General features: G+C 42.5%; 1 pseudogene; it reads right to left on the reverse strand.

Moving 5' to 3' along the window:
• Positions 1-22,000: 22,000 nt before the first annotated feature.
• LOC126254088 (5S ribosomal RNA) lies at positions 22,001-22,118 on the reverse strand (annotated as a pseudogene).
• Positions 22,119-23,390: the final 1,272 nt, after the last annotated feature.

The following is a 23,390-nucleotide window of genomic DNA, read 5'->3' on the forward strand; positions in this document are numbered from 1 at the left end:
ATATTAATTTACTAGCAGAATCGGAGAGACATCATCGTTAAAGTGCCCATCGGTTGTAACAACGTATGTGTGTGTGTGTGTGTGTGTGTGTGTGTGTGTGTGTGTGTATGTGTGCGTGTGTGTGTGCGTGTGTGTGTGACCGTGTGTCTGTGCGCGTGTGCGTGGGTGCGTGCGTGCTCGTACATAAAAAATATTCATGGAATAGATAAGGGTAAAGCTCCGGAATTTTCAGTTTCCTAATATTCTGGTGAATGAGGGATGGATTTTTTCCTGATTTCAAATTGAAATCATAGGCTGGGTTGCTACTTGTAACCCGTCCAAATTCCACCTCTGCCTGATTATTGATTACAGAGAAATTCACAATTTAGCTAAAATTAAAATTGATGGGTTGTACCCCACAAAATGGGTTAAAGCTCCACAGTGTGAGTCTTTGCCCTATTTGAGATAAATATGGATGGTTTAATAATAAAAGCATTTCAGATAATCCTTTGTAACACTGTTGTGTTGTAACCAAGTTACCCAACAAAATATTGAACTGAAATGTCTCAAAAATTAAAACATGATGCTAATACTGGACGCAAATAATACTTTCTTCTCCACGAATGGAGGATCAGTAGGGTAACGTGAAAGAGTTCAATTACTGAGGCTAAGCTGGCTAGGAACCTAGAAAGTTGCGTACTCTGTTTGGTCCTTTGATTCTTTCTTGCGGTCCCAGGCCTTTGATTTTCTTCTTCGGATACTTCTTTGCCGAATAGTAAGCCCATGTCTATATGTGAGCTGCTGTCATGATGTGAGAAGTCTGAATCTGACTCTGGAGAATAATCAACTGGCTGTCTAATCTGCTTTCTGTCTTTTTTGGCACTGATGTAATGAAATCTAACTTCGTCGATTTGTTTCTACAGCACGCTCTTTTCTTTCTTTTGCATGTCATGTGTTTCGGTAGCAAGCGTTTCTTTTCCTTTTCCTTACTTGGTGTCGACGCTATACACACAAGAAGGTTTCACCTAATTCTTTATTGTGTACAGCGGAGTTATATCTTCAGGTGTGGTAATCTGACACAGTGTGTGCTCAATGTCATATTTTGCGGGGATTGTCATTGAAGAATTGTCGTCATGCTGTTGCAGCTGGGGGATTTATCCCAGAACACATACGGGGATTTGCCCCATTTCGTCATTTTCTGACAAATGTACCATTGTAGATTTTTAGGAGCAAACGCAACAATCCCGACAAAGTCTATTGACAAACTTTCAAGAGCCGGATTTAAATAATTACTCTAGGGATATACTACAGCCCCATACGTATCGCTCACATAGGGATCTTGATGATAATATTAGAATAATTACTACACGCACAGAGACTTTCAAACAATTATCTTCCCGCGCGCCATACCTGAATGGAACAGGAAGAAACACTAAAAACTGGTACAACGCGGCCTATCATCTGCCATGCATCTCACGGTGATTTGCATAGTATAGATGTAGATATAGAATTACCTCCATGAAAAGTGAAGTTTAGTTGCAGTAGTGTCAATGATTGATTCGTTGATTCTTCATTTGAAATCCTACATTATAGAATGTTCAACTAAAACATCAGAAAAGTTACATGTAAGTACTAAAAAACAGACTTATCTTAATTTCCCACCTCTGGAGCGATCTGCCGAGACGAAAAATATGTTACAATAACACAAACCTGCTACCAGATGGTCAATCCCTGAATGACAGTTAATTCAAAAACTCGGTGCGGGTTTTTACTCCACTCGGGCCTTTACCCTCACCTACCCCACACAGCATGTTTACTTAAAGTAACCGCAGCGGGAAGAATTAAGCCTGAATATCGAAATATCGTATGTATTGTGAATGGATAGCTACAAGAAAGTAACAGATTACTTTGAATATGTGTGTTAACTTTCCGTTTATTGCGTGCGGCTCTGGTATGGGTCACTTTTCCCGGTTATGCAAGTACGGGGTGGAGCAGGGAAGTATGCCTAATTTCAAGATGGTGGGAGGGGACCTGTTGCAAGGTTGGGGAAAGGGCTCTAATGACGCTGTAGTAATGGAAGTCTTCGTTAGTGCCACTGTCAGTTGTAAACATGTTTGGTCGGCCGAGAAAGGCATTTTTGAAGTCGTACTTACTTTTCCCAAAATCGGTATATCATTACAGTACTGCGAACGTTGCGCGGTCTTTATCAGATACCTCCTCGGAACGTGGTTCCTTAATGGAAATCGTTTTTGTTACGGGTAGAAAACTTCCGTGCGTGTAGTAGTTGGAATGCAGTCAGAAGTGGAGTCATTCGGCCTTATTCCTTTGAGTTGAAACCCTATGCTGTTGCTATCAATTCTGAACGGTGTGTCAACATGAACCAATTATTTTTTGAACTAAAATTTCAAAAAATAGATTTTGGACTACTGTGGCTTCAGAAGGATAGTGCCACGGCCCAGGCTGTTAGAAATTCTCTTACTGTTTTCAGGGAAATCGTCTCTGGACGCTTGATCCTCCCGGAGCGGTGACATTCCGTGGCCCGCGCTCTAGCAGGTAAAACTCCGTGCGGCTACTTTTCGAGGGGCTACCTTGAGAATGTGGTGTACAGACATCGACCCAGGATCCTAAGAAGCGCGAAGCATGCAATACGCCACGAAGTAGGCCACATTCCGCAACAGATGCTTCACAAAGTTATGCAGAACTTCGGCTGCAGTGAGAGACATCAGTTGCAAGCCCTGTTGCTTAAAACCCCACGAAATTAACTTTTACTTGTATCCTACTAATGCCAAAAGATAATTTTGTTTTGCAGTGTTTAGTTTTGCTTTTTAATTATCTTACAGTTAGGGAGACAGCAATTCACAATGCAAATATACACTAAAACTAAAAACTAAACTCCTCCCGAACATGAAGGCCCAACGGTACTGACCGGTCACAGTGTCCTCCTCAGCTCATAAGCGTCACTGGATGTGGATATGGAGGGCATGTAATCAGCAAACCGCTCTCCCGGCCGTATGTCAGTTTCCGAGACCGGAGCCTCATAAGGGCTGAGTGCACCCCGCTTACCAACAACGCTCGGTAGACCGGATGGTCACCTATCCAAGTGCTAAGCCCAGCCCAACAGCGCTTAACTTCGGTGATCTGACGGGAATCGGTGTTACCACTGTGGCAAGGCCGTTGGCTTCAAATATACACTGTGGTGACGAAAGTCAGGGGATGGCAATATGGACATATACAGATGCCGGTAGTACCGCGTTCGCCAGGTATATAAGAACAGTACATTGGCAGAGCAGTCATTTGTAATTAGGTGATTCATGTGGAAACGTTTCCGACGTGATTTTGGACACATGACAGGAATTAATGTACAGTCTTAGACATAAAAACTGACCGCCGGCCGGCCGCCACAGAGACTAAGTCCGAGTCGTTCACTTAAGGTGGCCAATAAAACTGACCGCCCCTGACAACTCTAAGTCCGGCCATCTGCACCATCTGGCAACACTGTAAAATGCGGAAGTGTTAGGAAGAAGTGTTGTCTACTTTCGAGTTAATTTGGAGGGAGTGAGCCCGTGGTCTTGTGGTAATAGGCGTGCATTCCAAACTTATAGTCGCATGTTCGCGTCCAACTGTGTTTTTTTTTTTTTACCACATTTCGGTCTAAAGTTATGAGTCTGATTGAACATCGAAGATAATTCGCTTAACATTCTACACACCAGCAATAACAAGTACTTCCAGAAACAATTCCGCAGGACAGTTCGTGGCTGCGTCGCGATCATAACAGCTTACGCTCGGGCGTTCCCTAGCGCTGCAGCGTCTACCGGCCACCGGCCAGACGCCACCCGCCGCCTGAAATCCGGCGCCGCCCATGTGAAGGCGGCGCCACGCTGTCAGTGTATGTATCAACGCCATTTTCGAATTTGAATTTCTAGTTATCATCTTGCAGTTAAGCATTGGATTTTGCATACTTGAAAATCATGAAATACAATTAAGCATTGTAAAATTGAGTCGTAAGTAGAAAAAGGTGTAACTTCTGCAACACAACGTTTACTTTTGTTATAACAGAGGTGTGAATGTAGAGGAGGCAGCTAGAAAGATTTGAACTGTGTGTGGAGCGAGTGCTTTTGGGAAAATACGCCAGAAATAGATATTCTTGTTTCAACAAATATCGTTCTGGCAGGAATGATTTTCCACACTAAGGAAGTCTCGACTACTGATATATGTGACAGATTCCCATTTTACCATCATGCGACATTTGCATTCAACAGGCAAAGTTCAGAAGTCTGGTGTAGGAGTACTGCATGCTGCAATTCGGAACAACAAAAATCAACGGAGTGACTATTATTGAACGTCATCAGGTCGCTCATTGAGCATTACTATGCAGTACTGTTACTGGTGACGTGTTATGATGCCTTTATCGTTAACTTCCTAAGAAGAAATGAAAGACTGAGCTCCACCAAAAGACGTAAACTCGAGCAAAGAGTGGTGTGAACATAATATTTTACATTTGATAGCTCCAAAAGTGTGTTTTGGGCTACGAATTCTGCCCCAAGGGGTGTGTGCAACACAGCTGGAATTTGTTGCTAACAACTGAGACATCTTTCGGTCCTAGTGTAAGAAAGTCGAGCAACAAAACTACATCACCTGTGCTACTGCATGATAACGCGCTCTGTTGATTTGAGCAACAAAACTATCTAGGAGAATGATAGAAAAGTCGTCTCTCAGGCATTTGTATTGATAGGGAAGTCCTCTCTCAAGCACTTGTCTCTCTCGTCATATATTCGTAAAAATTTTACCTTTCCCGCTCTTGATCGATCAACCGTCAGGGCAACTCATGTCTAGACGAAAATACCCTTAAAACTACTGTGGTTTAATGTCATCGTTAGAACGAGTAGGTTTCTACGGGTGTAGAATTTGTAAACAACTTTAGCATTGCCAGATTGTTTTAGATATCGAGAAAGAAAATTCTGCTGCTGATTAATTTCTCTTTGATGATTACTGTTGCGATTAGTAAACTAATGGAAAATGCAATTAAAATATTCACTGTACTAATACAAATTAAATTCAGCCTACTACAGAAACATCACGACGGCAGAGTATCTTAATAAAGCATTAAGTGTCTGTAAGACGATTGAGCCTATTTTAACACGAATTAGTAGGATATTACCGACTTTTGACTTCGAAAAGATCTGTATTTACTTCATTTCCTGTATCATTCGCAAGTATTATGAAAATGTGGCATTTCATAGATAAGACTATGTATTCACAACAACAAAAACTACGTCGGCAGAAAACAAAAGTGGCATTCCGTATATTTGTTATTCTTCTTCAGCGTAAAGTGCTCTTCTGCAATATAAAACATGTACTCTTCTAAGTTCTAAGTTTTGTTTGTTATGACGTAAAACACAAACTGTCCCAGAAGCCACGAATAACTGTTATTCTTTGCGGACGGGTAACATTACCAGTCGGATTGTAAAGCTTCAGTTATCGGTATATGAATTTCTGCGGTTCTGTTGATAGTGCTAATTTCTTCCTAGTCCAGTTCCAAATTCTGATTCTATTTTCACAAAAGAAGATTTGCGCTACAGTTTCTACAAGCCGACATTTGTCACAGTATGGAGATGGTCTCAATTTGACTTTCCTTAATCGTTCCGCTGAGGGTATGGTTTCGTTTACAAGGTCGCACCATACGGCACTGACTCTAGTTGGTTGAATTTTATTGTTGGTATCTTTCCAGACGTTCTTCCCGTTTTTTGTAGGTTAATTTACCGGAATTGGTTTGTGAAGACGATGTTCCTATCCCCAGGATCTAACGAGAGGAACAGAAGTTTCGTGATGCCTGTCTTAGTGGCCTGTATTAGTTTAAAAGCACGTCTTTAATTCCATGTCCTCCGTTTTGCCTCTGCCAAGTCGCCGTGTGGAAAGATACTTTGAAGACATTTTGTTTTCACACATACCAAGAGGCTACAGCTGAAATTTTATGTGCAGTGACCTGCAGTATCGGTAAGACTGCTGCGATATGATAAATTTTGCTAAGTATGTATGTATTTATAAACTGCAGTCGGTCTAACGATCGCATGTCATGGTCCTTCAACAAGGTTCCGATGACATTAAGTTTCCACTCCCAGTTGTTCGTGGCCATGCGCTTGGGATTCGCCCTTAACCACAATCCGAGTTCGAGTCTCTCTTCAGTTACAGCCAACCATTGCGTACCTATTGCACTATTGTAAGAACCGAGATACAGGTTCATTTGGCTAGAAGAATGCGTAAGTTCCTCCAGCATGACGGGGCTAATGCACATTCTAGTCGTAAGGTGACACGTTATCCAAACCTAACATTTCCCGGAAGATCGATCACTAGATATGGCCACTTTTCGTGGCCTTCAAGGTCCCCGGACCTTATCTCTTTGGATTTTTGCCTGCGGGGATGGCTAAAGGGGAAGTCTGCAAAGAAAAAGTAAACCCAAGAGCCGATTTGATCGTTCGGATTATGAATAACGTAGCCCTCATAAAAGAACGCAAAGACGACCTCAGTTGAGCTACACGTGGTGTTATCAAGAGAAGTCAAATGTGCATTGTAGTTGGTTGGTGAATTTTTGAAAATCAACTTTGCATATTCTCATTTTTCTTTTCCTTTGAGTTTGTTATAATTACGTACTAACAGCTGTATCTCTGTACTCAATAAAAAGTGGACGCATTTATATGGAATATTTTTCGTCTGTACTACCACCTGCTAAAATAACTACTATTGCTCCTGAAACACCCTGTATATGGATATATGTGTGGTGTCTGTTCTTTCGGACATGTCCGAAAGAAAATGCTTCATGGCATTCTGCATCGACCTTCGATCTAGTTGCAGGGGCTGATAGAGATTTCTGAGCTGCTTGGCTGTCTGAATAAAAGTAGATGCTACCATTTTTGTAGGGTCTACTCTGATTTTCCTCCGTGCACATGCTGATAGAAAAAAAACGTGTAATACTGTGGCCATCTTCCCTAAAGAGATTCTAGGCAGTACTCCAGACCTGGTACTTTCATATGTTTTCGACCTGTCAGTAAACCACTATATTACGTCTCCTGCACGTTGTTGTGGTTCGTTCTTCCATTGTTCCCTGCTTCCAACTGTTACATAGCAAAGTTTATTGCAACAGCTAGAAGTTATTGTATAGTTAGTCGGCATTTCCCCAGCCATCGCCTTACTGATTTGGGATTCCGTATATTCTAACTATATCCAGTTATTTCAAATTTTTACGCTTTATGTCCCTGCTGCTGCCTCCATTTTAAGCCACATGTGTGAGGCGGGCATGTCTAGCATAATATCCATTCCAAGAGTGGATGTCCTGCTAATTCCATCTGTTTGTGAAAGCAGACCAGTCCTTCACTTTGCCAGACTCCCTAGCAGCCACCTTCTGTTCGACTTTGTTCATATTATAGGCCAATAAATTATCATTGGTCTTTTTGGAGGGATGTATATCCAGTACGTACTGGGTTTAGACCCCAGTTTACCCTACAGCAGCTTCTAGTGCTTATAAAATTATCTTTCGCAGTGGAACATATTCTTTATATGAGGTGTTCATAATAGTTTTCCATCCAGGGCTACCTCTAGATACACTACAACCCTCTCTAAAGTTTCACCGAGAAACATAATTTTTCAGTATGTGTGCTGGACATGCTTCCCCATAAATAATACTACACCAGTTTTCGTGGGGCTCGTCTTTAAATACTTTTTCACAATGTTCAGTGCACATAGGTTTAACAGTACTGGCAAATTTTCTAAGTCTTACTGTGAATAAATCGTCTACTTATTCTTTTCAAGAGTAGTCTCCCGGATTCAGCTCATCTATGAGTTCATTCACCACTAGGTTCTTCATCTCTAACCATTTACTCGAAGGTCGTATTACTCGACATCCAGGAAGATACAGAGAGCATCCAGAAAGGGTAGTGCTTTTTCCACCTTCCCAACAAGTTGGTGAAGTGTTACTTCACATGATTTGCTTCGCAAGTATTATGAAAATGTGGCATAGATAAAATTATGTATTCACAACAACAAAAAATATGTCGGCAGAAAACAAAAACGTGGCATTCTGAATTTGGCAGTACCTTAAGGCTTTCGCTTTGACACCAAGGGTTACTTAAAGTAGCAAGACGTTTTTTGCTAGAGCGTTGTCTTACGATTCCCTCATTGAATTTGTATCTGCCTGCTTGTAGCTCTGCTACAAAAGAATTAAAAATATGACTTTCGGCGAGGCTAGAAAGGCGAACAGAGGCAGCAGGCAGCTGACAGGCAAGCACGTTACTTTTTCTTTCTTCTTTTTTTTACGTAGGAGCTAGCGAATAGGAGCGGTGTTTTCCACTTAAATATTGACCCAGTAAGTGCTAAGGCAGATAAACCACAACATAAGAGGCGACAGTAGTTGTATTTACCATGTGGAACGACTTTCGTGGACTCAAAAGGATTAACTGATATCCTTATATCACATCTTAAGCGAAAATCACTCAGTATTAAATTGAAATGACACGATAATATCAAGTGAATTTAGCAGGATAGTTCTGTGCCATCAATGAAGTAACTCGTCGGTCACGGCTACTCAATCCTTTGAGAAGAGGAAATGAAATATACGCTTCCAAGACATAATATTTCCTTGTGTGCTACTACTGCATACACGAAAGACCTGCAGTTACTTTTTGTATGTTGGATAAATTTTGGTATCAACTCACATTCCTTTGTGAGAAGGTTCCTATTTTCTTGGGATTCAAATAGAGTGGACATTTCATCACTGGTTAATTTTCTGATGACTAATGACATGATACCCGTTGCAATTGCTCCATGACACCTGTGAGTAGAGTCTCACGTTGGTTACTATAAGAACACGCAGGCAGTGATATCCGCTCACTGCAGTCAGAGCCAAGGTGATTTCTTTCTGTTTATGGCGAAGCGTCTGCTGCAGTCTACGCTCAGCCAACATAAACAAATCGCGGCGGCATTGGGCACTGCTAATCGGTGTCGCGAGCCGCGACAACAAGAGCGCACAGTCTCTGCTAACGATACTATGGAGTTAACACTTCTTACTTAACGTAATATGCAGGTCGTGGGTTGGGTAAAAATTCAGTTTGTAACTCCCCATCGCATTAAAATACTTTACAGTCATATTTGATGCAATATTTATTGTTGGTTGTCTTTCTAACGTTAATAGTATTTATTCAGATTGTGCGTGAAAACGAAAACACACACACACAGTCATTGATTCCAGTAAGGGTGACAACTACTGTGTGTTGAAAAACACATGCACCAGTCAGTTCCTCAGTTGGCGTCGAGTGGATGAGATTTTTCAATTACCTTGCATTGCAAGAATTGTAAGGAGGAGACTGAAAGCAAATGGACTTGTATCTAAAGAACTGCGACAAAGCAAAGCTTGACCGACTATCAGATAATTGTCCACATGTGTTTTGTGGACAAATATACTTCGAGTAACCAACCCACCCACGATCATTACATAAGATTTCTCGAAGGTGTAGGAGCATTGATTTCATTAAGTCGCTGACAGTGTAACGTGATGGTTTACTTCCCAACATACGTTTTCTATATTCGACCAAAGGTCGCTTGCATTTGTAGGTCCACATGGCAATGACCTAGTTACCTCTGCCCACATATACTCTATCTGGTTGATGTTCGGTGATCGTGGAACAAACGGCAACAGCTTTATCCTCTCTTGGCCCTGAATCCAATCCCTCACTGTTCTGCTATGATGGATGGGGCTCTGCTCCTGTAAATAAACTGTTATCTCGTTCGTTCATATATTTATATTTAAATAACGTATTTGTAATAATCACAGTGTATTATTATTTTCCACAGTGTTTAAGAATTCAGGCCCTGTCATAAATAAGTGATCTAGATTCAACCGTCCGATTAAGAACGTGGTTTACCCATTCTATCAAATGATGAGAGTCGTATTCGGGTATCCACATTAAGCCTGACTGGCTGAATCCGATTAGAACGATTTGGTATCGAAATGAAATTACAGAAATCGGATAATTTGAACGTCTGTATTGCAACAATGCTGCGAACATAAATTCCTATGATGGAGTAACAGGTAGCAACTGCCTAAGAAAAAGTGAGAAATATGTCTACTAGCAGCAATGTAACGTAATTATAACCCCTATTTATGTGATGGAAATACTGAATCGAACAATGCACATCTATTTCAGTGGTGGGAAGATGCACCATATCGGATTTGCTGATGACATATGACAATAATAATAATAATAATCCCGTGGGGCCGATAGGGGAAACCGTCCTCCATATGGGTGGCACCGAGGAAATCAAATACTTGGGGTGAACCAAATACTAACACAATCCTGAACGGCTACTCAATCCGTTGAACCCAAAATCCAGGCACGAATGCGTGAAAATCACCGCTACTCTGGTAACCGTCTGTTAGCTCAATGAGCTCGGCTGAAAATATTGGCTTCCAAAGGCTTCAACACCCTCTGGTCCTGTCAGGTCCTGGTACCACCCAAGCCAAACCAATGAAACACAAGCAAACATGAACTGTGCAAGCAAAGTCAATTTTACCCCAGGTGGTACACAACCCGCCTGTCGACAGGCGGCAGTTGGGTTTCCGGATTCTGGGGAGTCCAGGTTATCACGACAGAGAATATCGAAGATCTCTGGTATATTTCCCTACAAGCAGAAAACATGCATTTGAAAACTAAACATCGATACATTGATCCAAGCACGAAAACTAAATAATCTCACAAAAGAATTCGACCAACAAAAAATTCCCATCCTTGCTGTTCAAGAACCACGACTAACTGGCAGTGAAACCTTGCATTACGGAAACCGTTACATCTTCAAGAGCAAAATACAACAAAAGGTAGCGAAAGGCGTACCAATCTTCGGCATTGTTTTTCTCGAACACAGATCTATCATCAACTCTGTCAAAGAAATCACACCCATCAACAATCGACTTATGACTATGCTCATTCAGACCCCCAGTAAAAAATATACACTCATCAATGCACATGCCCCCACCAACATCGAAAATAAGAAAAACACCGAAAATGTCGAAAAATTCTGGAACACACTCGAAAATACTATGAGCAAAATTCACCAAGATGACGTGAAAATACTAATGGGAGACTTCAACTCTCTATTTGGGACAGAAAAAACCTGTAGAAAAATAATTGGTACAAATTCAACACACCGAAACTCTTAGACCAACGGCACACGTCTGACTGACATTTGCCAACAATTCAACCACAAAAGGATGTCTTCCCACTTTAGAACATAACCATTTCTCGGGTAACATGCTTGGCTACCAGGTGCAAGCTGCTTTCGTTCGCCTTTCGAGTCTGAAAAGCCAGATTTTTAATTCTTTTGTAGCAGAGTTACAAGCAGGCAGATACAAACTCAATAAGGGAATCGTAAGATAACGCTCGAGGAAAATTCGTCTTGCTACTTACAGTAACCCTTAGTGTCAGAGCGAAAACCTTACGGTACTGCCAATTTCATAATGCCACTTTTGTTTTCTGCCGACGTAGTTTTTGTTGTTGTGAATACATAGTCTTATCTATGAAATGCCACATTTTCATAATACTTGCGAATGATACAGGAAATGAAGTAAATACAGATCTTTTCGAAGTCAAAAGTCGGTAATATCCTACTAATTCGTGTTAAAATAGGCTCAATCGTCTTACAGACACTTAATGCTTTATTAAGATACTCTGCCGTCGTGATGTTTCTGTAGTAGGCTGAATTTAATTTGTATTAGTACAGTGAATATTTTAATTGCATTTTCCATTAGTTTACTAATCGCAACAGTAATCATCAAAGAGAAATTAATCAGCAGCAGAATTTTCTTTCTCGATATCTAAAACAATCTGGCAATGCTAAAGTTGTTTACAAATTCTACACCCGTAGAAACCTACTCGTTCTAACGATGACATTAAACCACAGTAGTTTTAAGGGTATTTTCGTCTAGACATGAGTTGCCCTGACGGTTGATCGATCAAGAGCGGGAAAGGTAAAATTTTTACGAATATATGACGAGAGAGACAAGTGCTTGAGAGAGGACTTCCCTATCAATACAAATGCCTGAGAGACGACTTTTCTATCATTCTCCTAGATAGTTTTGTTGCTCAAATCAACAGAGCGCGTTATCATGCAGTAGCACAGGTGATGTAGTTTTGTTGCTCGACTTTCTTACACTAGGACCGAAAGATGTCTCAGTTGTTAGCAACAAATTCCAGCTGTGTTGCACACACCCCTTGGGGCAGAATTCGTAGCCCAAAACACACTTTTGGAGCTATCAAATGTAAAATATTATGTTCACACCACTCTTTGCTCGAGTTTACGTCTTTTGGTGGAGCTCAGTCTTTCATTTCTTCTTAGGAAGTTAACGATAAAGGCATCATAACACGTCACCAGTAACAGTACTGCATAGTAATGCTCAATGAGCGACCTGATGACGTTCAATAATAGTCACTCCGTTGATTTTTGTTGTTCCGAATTGCAGCATGCAGTACTCCTACACCAGACTTCTGAACTTTGCCTGTTGAATGCAAATGTCGCATGATGGTAAAATGGGAATCTGTCACATATATCAGTAGTCGAGACTTCCTTAGTGTGGAAAATCATTCCTGCCAGAACGATATTTGTTGAAACAAGAATATCTATTTCTGGCGTATTTTCCCAAAAGCACTCGCTCCACACACAGTTCAAATCTTTCTAGCTGCCTCCTCTACATTCACACCTCTGTTATAACAAAAGTAAACGTTGTGTTGCAGAAGTTACACCTTTTTCTACTTACGACTCAATTTTACAATGCTTAATTGTATTTCATGATTTTCAAGTATGCAAAATCCAATGCTTAACTGCAAGATGATAACTAGAAATTCAAATTCGAAAATGGCGTTGATACATACACTGACAGCGTGGCGCCGCCTTCACATGGGCGGCGCCGGATTTCAGGCGGCGGGTGGCGTCTGGCCGGTGGCCGGTAGACGCTGCAGCGCTAGGGAACGCCCGAGCGTAAGCTGTTATGATCGCGACGCAGCCACGAACTGTCCTGCGGAATTGTTTCTGGAAGTACTTGTTATTGCTGGTGTGTAGAATGTTAAGCGAATTATCTTCGATGTTCAATCAGACTCATAACTTTAGACCGAAATGTGGTAAAAAAAAAAAAAACACAGTTGGACGCGAACATGCGACTATAAGTTTGGAATGCACGCCTATTACCACAAGACCACGGGCTCACTCCCTCCAAATTAACTCGAAAGTAGACAACACTTCTTCCTAACACTTCCGCATTTTACAGTGTTGCCAGATGGTGCAGATGGCCGGACTTAGAGTTGTCAGGGGCGGTCAGTTTTATTGGCCACCTTAAGTGAACGACTCGGACTTAGTCTCTGTGGCGGCCGGCCGGCGGTCAGTTTTTATGTCTAAGACTGTACATTAATTCCTGTCATGTGTCCAAAATCACGTCGGAAACGTTTCCACATGAATCACCTAATTACAAATGACTGCTCTGCCAATGTACTGTTCTTATATACCTGGCGAACGCGGTACTACCGGCATCTGTATATGTCCATATTGCCATCCCCTGACTTTCGTCACCACAGTGTATATTTGAAGCCAACGGCCTTGCCACAGTGGTAACACCGATTCCCGTCAGATCACCGAAGTTAAGCGCTGTTGGGCTGGGCTTAGCACTTGGATAGGTGACCATCCGGTCTACCGAGCGTTGTTGGTAAGCGGGGTGCACTCAGCCCTTATGAGGCTCCGGTCTCGGAAACTGACATACGGCCGGGAGAGCGGTTTGCTGATTACATGCCCTCCATATCCACATCCAGTGACGCTTATGAGCTGAGGAGGACACTGTGACCGGTCAGTACCGTTGGGCCTTCATGTTCGGGAGGAGTTTAGTTTTTAGTTTTAGTGTATATTTGCATTGTGAATTGCTGTCTCCCTAACTGTAAGATAATTAAAAAGCAAAACTAAACACTGCAAAACAAAATTATCTTTTGGCATTAGTAGGATACAAGTAAAAGTTAATTTCGTGGGGTTTTAAGCAACAGGGCTTGCAACTGATGTCTCTCACTGCAGCCGAAGTTCTGCATAACTTTGTGAAGCATCTGTTGCGGAATGTGGCCTACTTCGTGGCGTATTGCATGCTTCGCGCTTCTTAGGATCCTGGGTCGATGTCTGTACACCACATTCTCAAGGTAGCCCCTCGAAAAGTAGCCGCACGGAGTTTTACCTGCTAGAGCGCGGGCCACGGAATGTCACCGCTCCGGGAGGATCAAGCGTCCAGAGACGATTTCCCTGAAAACAGTAAGAGAATTTCTAACAGCCTGGGCCGTGGCACTATCCTGCTGAAGCCACAGTAGTCCAAAATCTATTTTTTGAAATTTTAGTTCAAAAAATAATTGGTTCATGTTGACACACCGTTCAGAATTGATAGCAACAGCATAGGGTTTCAACTCAAAGGAATAAGGCCGAATGACTCCACTTCTGACTGCATTCCAACTACTACACGCACGGAAGTTTTCTACCCGTAACAAAAACGATTTCCATTAAGGAACCACGTTCCGAGGAGGTATCTGATAAAGACCGCGCAACGTTCGCAGTACTGTAATGATATACCGATTTTGGGAAAAGTAAGTACGACTTCAAAAATGCCTTTCTCGGCCGACCAAACATGTTTACAACTGACAGTGGCACTAACGAAGACTTCCATTACTACAGCGTCATTAGAGCCCTTTCCCCAACCTTGCAACAGGTCCCCTCCCACCATCTTGAAATTAGGCATACTTCCCTGCTCCACCCCGTACTTGCATAACCGGGAAAAGTGACCCATACCAGAGCCGCACGCAATAAACGGAAAGTTAACACACATATTCAAAGTAATCTGTTACTTTCTTGTAGCTATCCATTCACAATACATACGATATTTCGATATTCAGGCTTAATTCTTCCCGCTGCGGTTACTTTAAGTAAACATGCTGTGTGGGGTAGGTGAGGGTAAAGGCCCGAGTGGAGTAAAAACCCGCACCGAGTTTTTGAATTAACTGTCATTCAGGGATTGACCATCTGGTAGCAGGTTTGTGTTATTGTAACATATTTTTCGTCTCGGCAGATCGCTCCAGAGGTGGGAAATTAAGATAAGTCTGTTTTTTAGTACTTACATGTAACTTTTCTGATGTTTTAGTTGAACATTCTATAATGTAGGATTTCAAATGAAGAATCAACGAATCAATCATTGACACTACTGCAACTAAACTTCACTTTTCATGGAGGTAATTCTATATCTACATCTATACTATGCAAATCACCGTGAGATGCATGGCAGATGATAGGCCGCGTTGTACCAGTTTTTAGTGTTTCTTCCTGTTCCATTCAGGTATGGCGCGCGGGAAGATAATTGTTTGAAAGTCTCTGTGCGTGTAGTAATTATTCTAATATTATCATCAAGATCCCTATGTGAGCGATACGTATGGGGCTGTAGTATATCCCTAGAGTAATTATTTAAATCCGGCTCTTGAAAGTTTGTCAATAGACTTTGTCGGGATTGTTGCGTTTGCTCCTAAAAATCTACAATGGTACATTTGTCAGAAAATGACGAAATGGGGCAAATCCCCGTATGTGTTCTGGGATAAATCCCCCAGCTGCAACAGCATGACGACAATTCTTCAATGACAATCCCCGCAAAATATGACATTGAGCACACACTGTGTCAGATTACCACACCTGAAGATATAACTCCGCTGTCCACAATAAAGAATTAGGTGAAACCTTCTTGTGTGTATAGCGTCGACACCAAGTAAGGAAAAGGAAAAGAAACGCTTGCTACCGAAACACATGACATGCAAAAGAAAGAAAAGAGCGTGCTGTAGAAACAAATCGACGAAGTTAGATTTCATTACATCAGTGCCAAAAAAGACAGAAAGCAGATTAGACAGCCAGTTGATTATTCTCCAGAGTCAGATTCAGACTTCTCACATCATGACAGCAGCCGTCGTGATGTTTCTGTAGTAGGCTGAATTTAATTTGTATTAGTACAGTGAATATTTTAATTGCATTTTCCATTAGTTTACTAATCGCAACAGTAATCATCAAAGAGAAATTAATCAGCAGCAGAATTTTCTTTCTCGATATCTAAAACAATCTGGCAATGCTAAAGTTGTTTACAAATTCTACACCCGTAGAAACCTACTCGTTCTAACGATGACATTAAACCACAGTAGTTTTAAGGGTATTTTCGTCTAGACATGAGTTGCCCTGACGGTTGATCGATCAAGAGCGGGAAAGGTAAAATTTTTACGAATATATGACGAGAGAGACAAGTGCTTGAGAGAGGACTTCCCTATCAATACAAATGCCTGAGAGACGACTTTTCTATCATTCTCCTAGATAGTTTTGTTGCTCAAATCAACAGAGCGCGTTATCATGCAGTAGCACAGGTGATGTAGTTTTGTTGCTCGACTTTCTTACACTAGTACCGAAAGATGTCTCAGTTGTTAGCAACAAATTCCAGCTGTGTTGCACACACCCCTTGGGGCAGAATTCGTAGCCCAAAACACACTTTTGGAGCTATCAAATGTAAAATATTATGTTCACACCACTCTTTGCTCGAGTTTACGTCTTTTGGTGGAGCTCAGTCTTTCATTTCTTCTTAGGAAGTTAACGATAAAGGCATCATAACACGTCACCAGTAACAGTACTGCATAGTAATGCTCAATGAGCGACCTGATGACGTTCAATAATAGTCACTCCGTTGATTTTTGTTGTTCCGAATTGCAGCATGCAGTACTCCTACACCAGACTTCTGAACTTTGCCTGTTGAATGCAAATGTCGCATGATGGTAAAATGGGAATCTGTCACATATATCAGTAGTCGAGACTTCCTTAGTGTGGAAAATCATTCCTGCCAGAACGATATTTGTTGAAACAAGAATATCTATTTCTGGCGTATTTTCCCAAAAGCACTCGCTCCACACACAGTTCAAATCTTTCTAGCTGCCTCCTCTACATTCACACCTCTGTTATAACAAAAGTAAACGTTGTGTTGCAGAAGTTACACCTTTTTCTACTTACGACTCAATTTTACAATGCTTAATTGTATTTCATGATTTTCAAGTATGCAAAATCCAATGCTTAACTGCAAGATGATAACTAGAAATTCAAATTCGAAAATGGCGTTGATACATACACTGACAGCGTGGCGCCGCCTTCACATGGGCGGCGCCGGATTTCAGGCGGCGGGTGGCGTCTGGCCGGTGGCCGGTAGACGCTGCAGCGCTAGGGAACGCCCGAGCGTAAGCTGTTATGATCGCGACGCAGCCACGAACTGTCCTGCGGAATTGTTTCTGGAAGTACTTGTTATTGCTGGTGTGTAGAATGTTAAGCGAATTATCTTCGATGTTCAATCAGACTCATAACTTTAGACCGAAATGTGGTAAAAAAAAAAAAAAACACAGTTGGACGCGAACATGCGACTATAAGTTTGGAATGCACGCCTATTACCACAAGACCACGGGCTCACTCCCTCCAAATTAACTCGAAAGTAGACAACACTTCTTCCTAACACTTCCGCATTTTACAGTGTTGCCAGATGGTGCAGATGGCCGGACTTAGAGTTGTCAGGGGCGGTCAGTTTTATTGGCCACCTTAAGTGAACGACTCGGACTTAGTCTCTGTGGCGGCCGGCCGGCGGTCAGTTTTTATGTCTAAGACTGTACTTTTAACGCGGAATAGTAGTTGGACCTAGACACATTGGAATTTCCATTTCGGAAATCGTTAGTGAACTCAATATATCGAGATCCACAGTGTCAAGAGCGTACGAAGATTACCATATTTAATACACTACCTCTCACCAAGGACAATGAATTGCCGACGGCTTCACTTTCCGACCGAGAGCAGTGACGTTTGCGTACAATTGTCAGTGCTAACAGACAAGCAACACTGGGTGGAATAGCCGAAGAAATCAATATGGGATGTGCGATGAACATATTCGTTAGTACAGTACAACGCAATTTGGCGTTAAAGATCTATCGCAGCACACGACCTATGCGAGCGCCTTTGCTAACAGCCCAGCGACACCAGCAGCACCTATCCTAGGCTCGTGACCACACCGGTTGGACCGTAGCAAACGGTGACCTGGTCAGATGAATCCTGATTACAGTTGGCAAGGTTCGAGTGTGACGCAAAACCCACAAAGGTATGGACCCAAGTTCTCAACAAGGCATTGTGGAATGGAAGCTGGTGGTGACTATGTAATGGCGTAGGCTGTTTTTACGTGTAGTGAACTGGGTCCACTGGTGCCACCGAACCGAACATTGACTGGAAATGGTTACGTTCACCTACTTCATTTGCAGCCATGTGTAAATTTCATGTTCCCAAATAACGAAGAGATGACAATGTGCCATGACACTGGGCCACAGTTGTTCGCGGTTGGTTTGAATAACATTCTGGACAATTCGAGCGCAAAATTTGGAGATCCAGATCGCTCTACATGAATCTCATCGAACACTATTGGGACATAGTCGAGAAGAGTTCAGCCGGCCGGAGTAGCCGAGCGGTTCTAGGCGCTACAGTCTGGAACCGCACGACCGCTACGGTCGCAGGTTCGAATCCTGCGTCGGGCATGGATGTGTGTGATGTCCTTGGGTTAGTTTGGTTTGAGTAGTTCTAAGTTCTAGGGGACTGATGACCTCAGCAGTTAAGTCCCATAGTGCTCAGAGCCATTTGAACCATTTGAGAACAATTCGTATACAAAAACTCCTGCACCGGCAACACATTCGCATTTATTGGAGCTTATGGGGGCGGCAAGGTTCAATATTTCTGCAGGGTACTTCCACCGACTAGTTGAGTCCATATTATGCCAATTGAGTGTGGAGGAGGAAGAAACGAAATGAAAGGGGAGGAATTATTATGTCAGCTGCATCGTGACTTTATGCGGAATCAGTGGCAACGTGCAAAAGTATGTCCCTGAGCGGGACTCAAACTCGATATCTCCTGCTTCCTAGGCAGCTGGGTTAACCACTGCGCCCCCAGACACAGTATTTATCGCAATTGCACAGAGTCTCTCGGTACGCCTCCCCACCGAACCACATTCCAATATATCGCCATCTATGCACAGTCCTCGTCCACGTCCTCCACGCTCGCTACTTGGAGATTCCCGCAGAACGTAGAACGTAATTGTGCATCCGCACTGAAGGTGGTGGATTCGTTGCCCATAGAGGCGATTATGTGTATCCATGGTGCCTATTCTTTCGGATATTTCCAGAAGGACAGCACGCCGATCAGCAGCGGTAATAAGAGGGTCGTCCACAAAGAAAGTTCCGTTTCTATTTCTACCCGCGGCAGCGCTACGATCGCAGTTCCGAGCATGCCCGCCAGTTACTCTGACTCAAGGAGAAGACATGTACGCCATTTTCAGATCGCTGCTGTCGACGTGTGCTTTGTAGTGCTTGTTTATAATGTCAGCCGTAATTGAAAATGCCGCAGCGTGTAAAATCAGATCTGTGATTCGTTTTCTAAATGAAAAGAAAGTTAAACCAAAGAAAATTTATCGGAAAATCTGCGAGATTTACGGACAAAATGCTATGAGTGATTCAATAGTTAGAAGATGGGCCAGACTGTTCAATGAAGGAAGTGATCAAGTGCACGATGAAGAACGAAATGGACGCCCTTCCGTGGTTACTGATGAACTGGTTCACACAATTGAAGAGGAGATTAAGCACAACCGTAATTCACACTTAGTGCCCTTGATATGGAAGTTCCGCAAATCTCACGATCACTAACTCATGAAATTGTTACTGAAAAAGTGAAATTTCGAATACTTTGCTCACATTGGGTACCCGAAATTCTTACTGAACAACACAAAAAACAACGGATGGGCAGTGCACTTCAGTTTTTGACACGCTACTATGAAAAAGGCGATGGTTTTCTTTCTCGGATAGTCACGGGAGATAAACTTGGGTATCGTACGACACTCCAGAAACAAAACGGCAATCAATGGAATGGAGGCACACTTCATCCCAACGAAGGTTAACCCTAAGCAAATCTTGACACCTCGAAAAGTCATGTGCACCGTTTTTTGGGACAGGAAAGGCATTCTGCTGATTGATTTCTTACCACGAGGCCAAACAATCAGTACACATGGCTACTGCGAGATCATTAAGAAATTGTGCCACGCAATGCAGAATAAGCGCCGAGGATTACTGTCAAAAGATGTTTTTTCCCACGATTATGCCCGACCTCACACGGCGAATGTGACCAAATAACTCTTACACGAATTTCACTGGGACGCGTTTGATCATCCTCCGTACAGCCCGGACCTCGCTCCTAGCGACTTTCATCTCTTCTTACACCTTGGTGGTCAAAACTTCAACGATGATGACGAGCTGAAAGAACATGTTACCAAATGGTTGAATACGCAGGCGGCAACCTTCTATGAAGAAGGCATACAAAAACTTGTGCCATGCTATGAAAAGTGCCTTCAAAATTTCGAAAGCTATGTAGAAAAGTAGTTTAACATTTGTATATTTAGTACAATAGATATTTTTTCTGTATCTGTACATGTTTGTTTTATATAGCCAAACGGAACTTACTCTGTGGACATACCTCGTACATATTATGTAAACTGAGGGTGGAGGGGGGAAAAGGAAAAGAAAGGAACTGTTGATGTCAGCTGCATAAGGACGTTATGAAGAATCAGTAAAGATGAGTGAAAATGTCTGCCGGGCCGAGACTCAAATGCGGAACTTCCTTTTACTAGGCCATTGCATTAGCCAATGCACCATCTCGACGCAGTGTTTATCGCAATAGCTCGGACTATCTCGGCACCCCTGCCCACCGACCCATATTACTATCTAGCGCCACCTATTTGCACTCCCCAACTATTTTCTCCATGCTCAATTCTTAGAAATTCCCACAGGAGCTCGAACGTAATTGTGCATCCGCACTGAAGGAAAAAATGGTTCAAATGGCTCTAAACACTATGGGACTTCAGATCTGGGGTCATCAGTCACCTAGACTTAGAAGTACTTAAACCTAAATAACCTAAGGACATCACACACATCCATGCCCGAGGCAGGATTCGTACCTTCGACCGTAGCAGCCGCGTGGTTCCGGACTGAAGCGCCTAGAACCGCTCGGCCACAGCTGCCGGCCGCAATGAAGGAGGCAGATACATTACCCATCAAGGCGAATCAATTTTGTGAATGCGTGGTGCCTGGAAAAAGAAAAGGAAGAAACTATTTATGTAACTGCATCGGGACGTTCGACGTCCTGCGGGGATCTTAAAGTCGCGAGCATAGTGGACAGACATGGACGGAGCCTGCGTAGGATAGGTGGCGCCGGGTGGTATTGTGATACGGTGGGATAGGTGTATCGAGACATTCTGCGCAACAACCGTAAACTCTGGGTCTGGATGGCGAAATGTTTAACGCACCTCCCTAGTAAACAACAGATCCTGGGTTTGAGGCCTGATCTGGCACACATTTTCACTCCTGCCCGCTGATTCCACATAAAGACCCGATGCAGCTGACATCAGTAGTTTCTTCCCTTCCCTTCCCTTTCCTTTCCTTTCCTTTCCTTTCCTTTCCCCCTCCTGACCCTCAATTTACATAATATTTATCACAGCTGCGCATTCCGTGTGGTGCCTGTTCTTACAGACATATTGGAACCGAAAGGACAGGCACCACACATCCATATAATTGTTGAGTCCATTCCACGTCGAGTTGCTGCACTACATGAGGCAAAAGGAGGTCGAACTCAACATTAGGTGTCCCATGAATTTTTTCACCTCACTGGTATTAATTAGCACTCCGTCTAAAGGCCACAAGTGGCCCATCGGGTCCATCCGACCGCCGTGTCATCCTCAGCTGAGGATGCAGATAGAAGGGGCGTGTGGTCAGCACACCGCTCTCCCGGTCGTTACGATGGTTTTTTTTTTTTTTGACCAGAGCCGCTACTATTCGGTCGAGTAGCTCTTCAATTGGCATGACGAGGCTGAGTGCACCCCGAAAAATGGCAACAGCGCATGGCGGCCCCGATGGTCACCCATCCTAGTGCCGGCCACGCCCGACAGCGCTTAACTTCGGTGATCTGACGGGAACCGGTGTATCCACTGCGCCAAGGCCGTTGCCACTGCTATTAATTACCTGATAGATTATTTAATAAATTTTTTACTTCTCGTCGTACATGTTATCACAGTAGTTCAGTGAAGCAGTGCAACCGCAAGTCCCATATCACTCGACTCCTAAAAGCTAACTAGCATGCATAGAATTTATGTTGATTATTATTTATAAAAAAATGGTTCAAATGGCTCTGAGCACTATGGGACTCAACTGCTGAGGTCATTAGTCCCCTAGAACTTAGAACTAGTTAAACCTAACTAACCTAAGGACATCACAAACATCCATTCCCGAGGCAGGATTCGAACCTGCGACCGTAGCGGTCTTGCGGTTCCAGACTGCAGCGCCTTTAACCGCACGGCCACTTCGGCCGGCTATTATTTATAATTTTCAATGCTGCTCACCAGTTGAGTGATGATTTATTAAATTGACTATGAACGAATTTGACTTCCACAGCAAGACAAGAGTGCGGCTCATTAGTGTAGCACACTGAAATGATACAAGTAAACGCACTGTTTCTTTCTGGGAAGTAAGCTCGCAACACATCATTTCAGTCATGAATGTACTGACTTTTAAGGACAACTGGCACAGTTTGCAAGCTCGTGGGTATAATCTAACTGTACTCAGCCTTACAAACCAAGGAAACTTCAGTGGATACAAAATCCAGGGTAATCAGTAAAAAAGTAGTCTTACACACCAAAACACTTAATATCGGTGAATTTAAGTTAGTGCGGAATGAAATGAAGTTAAAGCTGATTCAGTAACCAGCTTCCAAGCAATTATGAATTTACAGTCACTTTGCATCCATCCCACTCTGCATAAACACAACAAAATACATGTGTGCAGAGCGATACTTGTAAACAAAGCCAGGTGATCTGACATGGAATACTATACTTCAGCTCTGAATGTAAACTGAATTGATATTAATTGAATTCTTGTAGATGGCAAAGTCTGCTCAACAACATAGCTCCCCATCAAACAAAGATGACTTCATGTCATTTCGAAAATATCTCCAACTTAATATCATTTATTTTTATTTATTTATTTACTTGCTGTCATTTAGAAATGATATGCCACCTGGTTACTATGATACGTTGTACTTACACAATACGAAATTGTACATGTACAGAATGTGAAATTTATTTGTTATTTATTGTTTTTAATAAGAGTTAATAATATTGCAGGTTTAAATACTTACAAAGTTAAAAGTAACTAAGAAAAGAAAATCTTAAAATTAACGTTTTATGAATAAAAGATAGCCGGCCGGTGTGCCCGTGCGGTTAA

This window comes from Schistocerca nitens, chromosome 4 (genome assembly GCF_023898315.1).
Source record: "Schistocerca nitens isolate TAMUIC-IGC-003100 chromosome 4, iqSchNite1.1, whole genome shotgun sequence".
Classification (NCBI taxonomy): Eukaryota; Metazoa; Arthropoda; class Insecta; order Orthoptera; family Acrididae; genus Schistocerca; species Schistocerca nitens.